Source organism: Asparagus officinalis, chromosome 7, assembly GCF_001876935.1.
Source record: "Asparagus officinalis chromosome 7, Aspof.V1, whole genome shotgun sequence".
Classification (NCBI taxonomy): domain Eukaryota; kingdom Viridiplantae; phylum Streptophyta; class Magnoliopsida; order Asparagales; family Asparagaceae; genus Asparagus; species Asparagus officinalis.
The window spans coordinates 116241727-116251515 of NC_033800.1; positions in this window are offsets into that span (position 1 = coordinate 116241727).

Genomic DNA, 9789 nt, shown 5'->3' on the forward strand with positions numbered 1-9789 from the left:
GGCTATACTTCTTTATCTATTGGCTGCTTCAGATGGCTCGTGAATATATATCCCGGGTACCTGATCTATTGCTTTGGTCCGATGTGTCAATTAGTACCATATCTGCCTTGTTGTTTTTCTCGTCAATTCGACTATGATCAGTTGTATGTCGGCAACCCTAACACCCATCTACAGTCTGAGGGTAGTCTAATTGATAGAGCGAGGGGTGGTTTTGGACAATCCCATAATGCACAGGTGCTCGCTTTTCGCTTCCGCATCAGAGTCCTCTACTCCGGATGACACTTGCCTATTATAAGTGGCACTGCATTACTAATGCGACACTTCCAGGATTTAATGCCAACTCCTTGGGATTACGCCATATTAGAGGCCGTTTAAGATCCGGGGATGCTTCAAAAAGGACCCGCATGCCAGGCTTCAAGGAGTTCCAGCTAGGGGTGGAAACGAAGCGAATCTAAATGAACAATGTCTTATTCGAATTCGAATTCGGCTTAATTAGCGATATTCGTATTCATGTTCGAATTCGACTCAAATAATATTCAGAATTCGAATTCACTTCGTTTAGTTGTTTTCGTGTTTGATAACTATTTGCAAACATTCGATTAACAATATTTCGTATTTAGGTATAAAATTATTCATTAACTAAGTTGTTAAACTAAATGAATATGGAAATGCAGACTCAAAAAAGTACACAGATTAATTGAAAATGGGTTTTTTACCTTTCCAGTGAAAAAAAAATCAAAGAATCACAACACAAAATCTCTAAGATCTACGGAGATCGAGGGAAGTGGGCGTCATCGAAGAGGGAGGAGGACATTGTCATAGGGAGGGATGAGGGTGTCGTAAGAGCAGGAGGAGGGTGTCGTCGCAGGGAGGAGGGCCTCGGAGAGGGAGGAGCACAGGTCATTAGAGAGCATGTTGCGCGGGTAGGGAGGGTGTCGACGGAATGGGAGGAGGGCCTCGTCATGGGTAGGGAGGAGCACATGTCGTCAAGAAATAGAGATGTGAGATAGGGACTTGGGGAGTTTGGCTGTCTAATCTAGGGTTTATGAGATAGCAGAAAGCTATTTATATTGGGTCATGAGGTGCTGGAAATAAATCTAAACCGCCCGTTGATAATCCAAAGGAGATAGATATGTGAAACCCTAGGTCCCTTAACATGTCTATTTATATATGTGTAGAAGTTGTAATAAAATTTTTGATGGGTAATATTTACAACAAGTTTAATTAATAGGATTAACATATAAAAAGTTATCGAATAGTTAATAATCAGCCGAATCGAATATGACTTTAGTTAAATTCTATTCGTTTATAAGCTGAATCTTGAAAAATATTCATTTAGTATTAAATGAACTGTCGTATCTGTTAGGAATCTTGACCCCAAGATTAGTTTATTTTGATGATAACAAATATTATATGTTATGTGTATTATGTGCTAACATTTGTTTTGTAGTATCAGAGCTATATCAACAATTATATTCAAAGAGATACTCAAGACATAGATGAGTTCAAGGCAAAATGAAGCAAAGAAGAAGATATACTTTATTGTCAAAATATAATTTTATATTTTCTTTGCTTAGAAATTTGTACAAGCCTTGATCACTCACACACATGCACACACATAGTGTTAGAACACACAAACACATGATTAGTGTGTTGATTAACAATAGAAATCCCTATGTTAGTCATTAGAGTTTATAGATATTGAATGAGTCTTAAAACATTTCATTTATACCCCTTATTAATTAGAATCTGGAAAAACTCAAAAGATCAAAGTTGTAGGTCTCTTCAAGAGCTTTCCAACAAATTTTAAATCACCTCATTCCGATATCGGATGAGAAAGTTACAGTCAAAATACTAAAAAGAAAAATTCCAGAATCTGAGTTTACAGTGTAGTCGACTACTATGCCTTGTAGTCGACTACTAAGCAATTTTCTGACTTCACAGAGTCTGTTTAGACTCAGTGTAGTCGACTACTATAACTTGTAGTCGACTACAGATGCAGTTTTTCCAGATTTTAGGTTTTAAATAAGTGACTGTTTATTGCCATTTTGTGGATGTTAATTGGGTTTAAAATTATGTAATTTCAGAGGCTATAAATAGGTTTAAACATCAGAAAACAAACCCCAAGTTTTGCACTTATAAGATTCACATATTGTGCAAATTAACTCTCTAAACTTTTAGTTTTTCAATCTATTTTTCTATAAAAGAGAGTTTCTGATATTGCCTTTGTTCCTATCATACTTAGAGCTTGTTTAGGCAATATTCAGAGAGTTAAAAAGATTGATAAGCCACTGTTATACATTCACATCTATATCAAGGCTTATAGGATTAGAATTGTACATTGCTTCAAAGAAAGGTTCTCTCGGTTTATGAGATGGGTTGATCTATTGGTCTAGAGATCGGTGTGACGATTGACATGGTCTTGTCAATTGAGTTTGCAATTTGCATGGTCTTGCAAATTGGTCAAGTTTGCTTTTGGCTTTGTAAGGTTTCAAAATCATAGTGGAAACTCTCAAGCGAGATTTGCTTGGGGACTAGATGTACACCGGGGAGGTGGAACCAGTATACATGCTTGTGTTTGTGATGTTTATTTTCTGAGATTGCCATTCTTTCTTTGCAATTTATAATCTACTTTGCAAACTCACACTCTAGTGTTTAAGTGTAAAGCTTCCGCAGATTTTTATAAGAGCGCACTCTATTCTTAAGGGTCACGATCCTACACTTGGTATACATAAGCAAAATCAGACCCTACAGTATCGAATATGACCGAATATTTGGACGAATATTAGCCAAACTGTTTATTAAATATTTGGTTCACTTCCACCCCTAGTTCCAGCATGCTGAGGAGGCTAAAGAAGAAGAAGAGGCTTAGCCTTTAAGTCCTCACGAGACTCATCAAGAAGTACTTGTGACACTTGGTGAGAGCACACTTCAGGGGTCTCCTCGTATTGAAGAGTATGGGAGTCACATGCCCACCGTTGTTAGAGATAGCGTGGCTTTCGAGGCTGAGGCTACTACAAGTGAATCAGTGGAGCTTACTCGTGTCGATGAGTCGCTTGAGACTCATCGCATGACATTATCAAGGGTATACCCACACTTGTTGGTGCTGCTATAGAAGCCTTTCCTCAGCCACTAACTGGAGTTCTAAACATCCCAAGCTGTCCTTAAGGAAGCACTTCCAGCTATGGGATCCATCGATACGTTAGCCTTAATTCATTATCTTGAACTTTGAGTTATCATCTCCTTACACTTGTTTTTTGACATTTTCACAGAACAATCCAAAGAAGCTGGAGCCTCATGGCAAGTGGGACAAAAGTCCAAGAGGTAAGAACCAATTAGGAAGTCGAAGCATCTTGTCTCAAGGAGACCACGTGGAGAAGCTCAAGTGGTTATTGCTCCTCTACCGGAACATGTCGCGGTTGAAGCAGAATCGAAACCTGAGGATGATGTTTCTTTGGTTCATCGTAGTGTCAGGCCACACCATGAACCCAGCGTGAGCTCCGAGGATGCTCCTCGCGCTCTAGGTAAAATAGTTTCATCTCTGTCATTATTTTTTTGATTATGCTGACGGGGTTTTTATGGGGCAAACGTCTTTTCTGTTGTTTCAGCTGAAGGTTTGGTCATTCTTGTCACGGTTGTTGAAGCTGAAGCAGTGATGACTGCTATCCTAACTAGCCCTACTCCCTCGATGGAAACTCAAGCTCTAGTTTTGATGATGGTCACTACTGCCTCTGCTGCTACCGTTGTGACCGCTGTTTTCACTCCATCGTTGGTCTCCACCCAATCGACAACTTCATATGCTGGTCAGCTTGAGACAGTTTCCCCCAGTACCGTATCATCTTCCTCCTTTACTCGAGGGAAAGATTACGAGGTGTCAAAGATTTGGGTTAACTTCCTTACCATATTGGAGGAATCCTCCTCTCGGGTATTGGATCATGGTGATGACTTTGCCGAGATCAAAGTGGTGCTGGAAGCTCTTATAAACTTGATGCAGAGCTTGACCAGTGACATAGCTGTGATGCCACATAGAATCACTATGGCGAAGGTGGAAGACCTCTTTAGAAGGTGGCATGATCTCCGTGATCGACCTCTTCTCCCTCAAGCTGATGAGCGAGCTATGTAATATTTGAGGCAGAGGGATGACTCTGTGTTTGAGCTTAAACTCCAAGTGATTAAGAAGAAACAAAGAGTCGAAGAGCTAGAAGGGATTGGTGAAAAGTTATCCAGCGAGCATAAAAAGGTTGCTTACGCTGAGCGAAACCATCAGGTTTTGATTGAATCTTATAAGGCTGCCCTTGCTGAGATTTAAGCTAAGCTAGCGGTAGCGGAAAATGACTTGAGGATAATGGTAGAGGCGCAGCAGGCACTGGCAACTAAGCAGGAGGTGCAGCAGTAGGTTGAGCTTAATGAATTGAAGAAGGTAGAGTATGCCGTAAGTAGCGTGGATATGCCTTCTGATGTGGAGCTGCGTAAGAAAGCATTGGTAGAAGTCGAAGCGGAGCACCAAAAGTCACTGGATGAACTTGCAGAAGAACTTTGCAAGGCTGTTCAATCTCTTTGAGCTTGATTTTTGCAACTTTACCTCTGTCACAATAGCTTCTCTTTAATAAACTTATTATTTTATCCATCATCTTTTTGTTCTTCTGACAAAGTTCGTATGCTGGATGAAGTTTGTCCGATGGACGCAATCCGTGTGATAGACGAGGTTCGTCTACTTTGATGAGACTCACTTCATTGAGCCTCGATGCAAACTAAACCTTGACATTTTGAGGCGAGATTCGACACTTCGTCGTCTTGGCGCTTTGTGTATTATCTTCGACAAGCCTTGTCGCTTTGGGGCGAGGTTCAACAGCTTGTTGGGCTTCAGTGCTCAAGCTTTGAGACTCATCTGAGCTTCTTCACCTTGAGGTGAGCTTTGACAACATATTAGGCCTCGACACTTGGGCTTTGGGACTCATCTAGGCCTCATTGCTTGAGCAGCAGACAAATCCACGTAGGACTATCATTCACGGTGTGATCGCATTGAATACTACACCTTTAGACAACACACCCCTCTTTTTTTTAGGTTAGTTGAAAGGTCACTAGTTGGAGCCTTGAGATCTGCAGAATAGATCTTGGCTACTGATTTGATGGCCTTGCCTATAAATAGCAACTGCCTCTTGAGAAGATGAATCATCTTCTTTTCTTCCAGTTCTTAAGTCAGAATGACTGTGAGAAGTCTTCGTTGTTAAGCTCCTCTTCTTCTCTTTCCAAAGCTTCGAGCTTTTTCCATCTTGTTGAGATTGATGACCCTAAATTTTTCACCAGCAAGGGCCTGGCGAATTCTTCTGGTGAGGCCGTCGTGCTTCTACCGATCAAATTAGGTAAAGTTCTATTAGAACAGTTGTTTGAACTGCTCATTGCAGTTTAATTCTCCCAAGAAGATGAATAGTCATTCCTTTAACTGCCCAATGTGGTTCTTTTGAGACAAATTTCATCAGATGGGTGAAACTCACTTGATGGATGAGTTTTGTCAGTTTTGACAAAGTTCGTTTGTCGAACGAGACTCGTTTGTTTGACGAGGTCCATCTATTTGACGAGACTCATTTGGCTGACAAGGTTCGCCCATTCCATGAAGTTCATCTTATTGATGAGGTTTATCTAATGGACGAAGCTCGCACCATTTCTTAGGTGAGGCTCATCCTGTAGCCTAGTTTGGCTCGTTTGAGCTAACTTTATCATCTTGCTCTTTGCAGCTCTTCATTCATCTGCTCCTGTTTCTTCCTGTAGTAATATTGGTTTAGATGTAGCCTAGACTAGGACGGATCAACCTCACTACGCCATTCTTGAGAATCTTCCAATCTTTCAGAACCGAAGTCAGGAAGTGCTTCAGCAACTTGCTGGGCTTTCGAATACAACCCCGAGGAAGTATTCTAGGTCCAATCCTGTTTGCCTCTTCAACATACTTAGCATCTACAAGTATGTAAACCTTCATCTTGGGACTTTGAATATATGACAGCTTCACAGACCCACCGAAACACTTATCCTTCTGAGGGTCATAGTTTTTCGTACCAATCTGAAGTTCAATTGTTTCGGTAAACTTGCATTTCTTCCCACGAGCAAGTTGAAATTAAAGATTTTTTTCCAAGAAATGGGAAATGGAATTTTAACAATAAGAAACTGAAGAATTAGGGGAGGTGAGGCTTGATGATGTCGTGAGAAACCCGGTGATGTTCGCACAAGAAGGCGTTGGAAGAAACTTAAGCAGAGCATAAGAGGTCATTAGACGAACTTGTGGACAAACTTTGCAACGTTGTTCGATTTCTTTGAGTTTAGTTCATGTAATTCGACTTTTGTAACTATAGCTTCAATCATCTTGAGAATAAAGTTATCATTTTATCCATCAATTATTCTCTTCTTTGCGCAATCAATACTTAGGATTTTTAGCAAACCCTCAGTTATCAACGAACTTGATGGGTCTTTACCAACTGCCGTTTGAGTTGGACTAGCCATGCTTTTTCCCTTTGCATAGTAAGTTATTGAGGAGTTTCTCTTAAGCTTAATGCTAAGATTTCTCTTCTGTCCTTAGCTATTCTGGGCTTTGGATTAAGAGTTCAGTATGATTACAATGCTTAAGTCATAATCAAGTTTGGTTATGCCGTTTAGCGTAAAAGTTCAACTTAGGGGTTTGAAAGCGAGGATCATTGCATGGTAAGCCTCCTATTTTAAGAAGTGGTCATTTTCAAAAATGACCGATGGAGTGTGATGATATCATTAATGCGATAACGATCTCAAATTTGAATAGTGACTCATTACCGTGTAGGTCACTATTACGGAATAAGGGGCTAGATAGGGGTGCATCACCTAGTAAGCCACTATCAGTGAACAACGTTATTTGTAGGAATGACGGTGTGGAAATAATCAAGTCGTTCAGTGACATGGGTGTATAACGACTGTGATTGGAATAGAGGTGCATCACATGGTAGGCTATTATCTTCGATCGCTCTAAGGAGATAGAACGTTCGAAAAAGAAAAATTAGATGGTGAATCATCACATGGTAGATCACTATACCGATTGAATGATTAGTAAAAGCTCATCGCATGGTAGGTCACTACTTGGAATATTTTCAACTGAGGTTTAAAAAGTTAACTATCAGAGGTAATCATTAACGTGATAGTATTTTGTGGATCCGCCATCCTGTTACATAGGATTGGTGGGAGAATTTGTAGATCCATTATCCTGTTGGATGGGGGAATTTAGAGTTTATCGACTATTAGAGGTAATCATTAACGTGATAGTTTTGTGGACCCGTCATCTTATTAGAGAAGATTGGTGGGAGAGTTTGGAGGGCAGTAAGGGATGAAATTTTTTCCTTGGTTGACCTCGTGGGGGTTGAAATAGAAGTTTTGGTCTTAATCACGCTGAGGATCATGTTCCTCGATATTGTTAAGTGTATGTGCGAGAAATTGCGAGAAATTTGAGAATTGAATCTGTATTATTCTCTCTAAATGACTTAAAAAAAGAATGATTACCATCCTCTCAATATATCTTCTCTCTAACTGACTTAGAAAAAAAAACTATAATTCTCTTTATTGGTTTCTCGATTTACAAAAGAGGGAAGGATGAAACCCTTCATTTATTTGAAACCGGGTTCTTTCTTTGTGGTGATGGGAGTTTGAATCTTGTATCCCGTTGATAATCCGAACACTTCAACTTCACGGGACGTCAGTCCTCTCTCCTTGACTTGACGTCTTGGGAGAGCTTGCAAGGTAAGTTTATAACTCTAGCCGAATTTTGAGAACTCTCTGTAAGAGAGCTAAGAACTTGCATGCCAAGTTTGGAGTTCTTCCTGAGTTTTGGGGGAACTTGCTGGGCAAGTTGTGAACTCTAGGCGAGTTTGAACTCCAAAGAAGAATTGAACCTTCAAGAGAACTAAAAGAAATGTGTTTAAAGACCAAGCCAATAGATCCAAGAATGCTTTAAGAAGACTCTCCAAGAAGCCCAAAATCTCCAAGAAACTCAAGCTCTCCAAGAAGCTCCTACTCTCTCTCTTCTTCTTCCCTTTTTTTCTTATTTTTTACCCCTCTCTCTTGCTTGAGATCCAGCCCTATATATGTGGCAATTAGGAGGTAAGGTACCCCTTAACAGGCCCTTAACTGTACCCATACTTTGACATGATAGTTTTGAAAACTGTTCCCAAGTCAAAACGCAGGGGACACATTCTACAGAGAAAACATAGGGTGAACTCTGCGTTTGAGTTCTAAAAACACAAGGTGACCTCTGCGTTTTGTCTTAGCAACACAGAGTGACCTCTACATTTGATTTCTGAAAACACAAGGTAAACTCTACGTTTTGTCTTGGCAAAGCAGAGTGACCTCTGCGTTTGAGTTCTGAAAACGCAGGGTGAACTTTATGTTTTGTCTTGGCAACACAGAGTGACCTCTGCGTTTGAGTTCTGAAAATGCAGGGTGAACTTTGCGTTTTGTCTTAGCAACATAGAGTGACATCTGCATTTGAGTTCTGAAAACACAGGGTGAACTCTGCGTTTTGAGTTTTGGGGTGTGGAAGGGTGCTCCGTGTTTCAATTTGTAGAGATCGTCAATTTGTAATCTCCTTTCTTCGACTTTCATGAAGATTGTCATCTTGTAATCTTTACACTTGGCCCTTGTGGAATGTGAGAGTCATCAATTTGTTACTCTCGCACGTTGATATGAAAGTCTTCACATTGTAACTTTCATCGACTGTTGCGGGGTCATTAATTTGTAACTTTTGCTTGTTGATGTGAAGGACGTCAGATTGTTTCTTTCATCATCTGTTGTTTTGTAAGGATCGACTATTTTCAGTAATTTTTAGATAGCCTACAAAACCCCCTCCAAAGTTTTCGAAAGTTTGCGGTTCACTGGAACAAATTTTCAAAACACTTTGGATATCAAGTTTGGTCTTGGAGCTATTGCTCTCTTTTCATAAAGGAACTGTTCACTGCGTCCGCTTCGAATGCATCATGAACTCGGTTGGAAGGATTTGCCTTTCCAGACCCGTGTGAGGGTGGGCGTTTGGCTCTTGGAACGCAGGTTTGACATTAGCATTTTTTTATCGCCTAGTGGGGAAAAGCGATAAATCGATTATCAGAGGTGTATTGTTAACATGATAGGATCTTTGTTGTGATTTGAAGAACTTTGTCGACCTATCATCCTATTGGAGAGGATTGATAAGTTGACTCTCAGAGGTGTAGTATTAACATGATAGAAATTTTATTGTGATTTGAATAACTTTGTGGACCTATCATCCTTTTGGAGAGGATTGATAAGTTGACTATCAGAGGTGTAGTGTTAACATGATAGAAATTTTGTTATGATTCGAACAACTTTGTGGACCTATCATCCTATTGGACAGGATTGATAAGTTAACTGTCAGAGGTGTAGTGTGTAGGCATCAAAAATTACATATAGGTTCCTGCATGTAGGTCGAGATGTAGAGAAGATGATGAATATCATTATCTGAGTCAAGGAGGATTATCTGATATCGATAAGCGAATGAAGCGAGTCGACAAAACGTACGAATCAACGGGATGATAAAATAATGAAGAAACGAACCGATTGAAATTATGTTTCACTCACGAAAGGTGAAGCACCACTCATGTCTCATATATTCCACATATGATTCACCCATGGAAAGTTGTAGATATCTTCCCTGGCTTTCTGACGCACTTTGAATCGTGTCATTCCGAGATCACACGAGAAAACTATAGCAAAAACAATCAAGGTGCACAAAACGGCGCCTCGATCAAAAACCGAGACACAAGGAGTTTC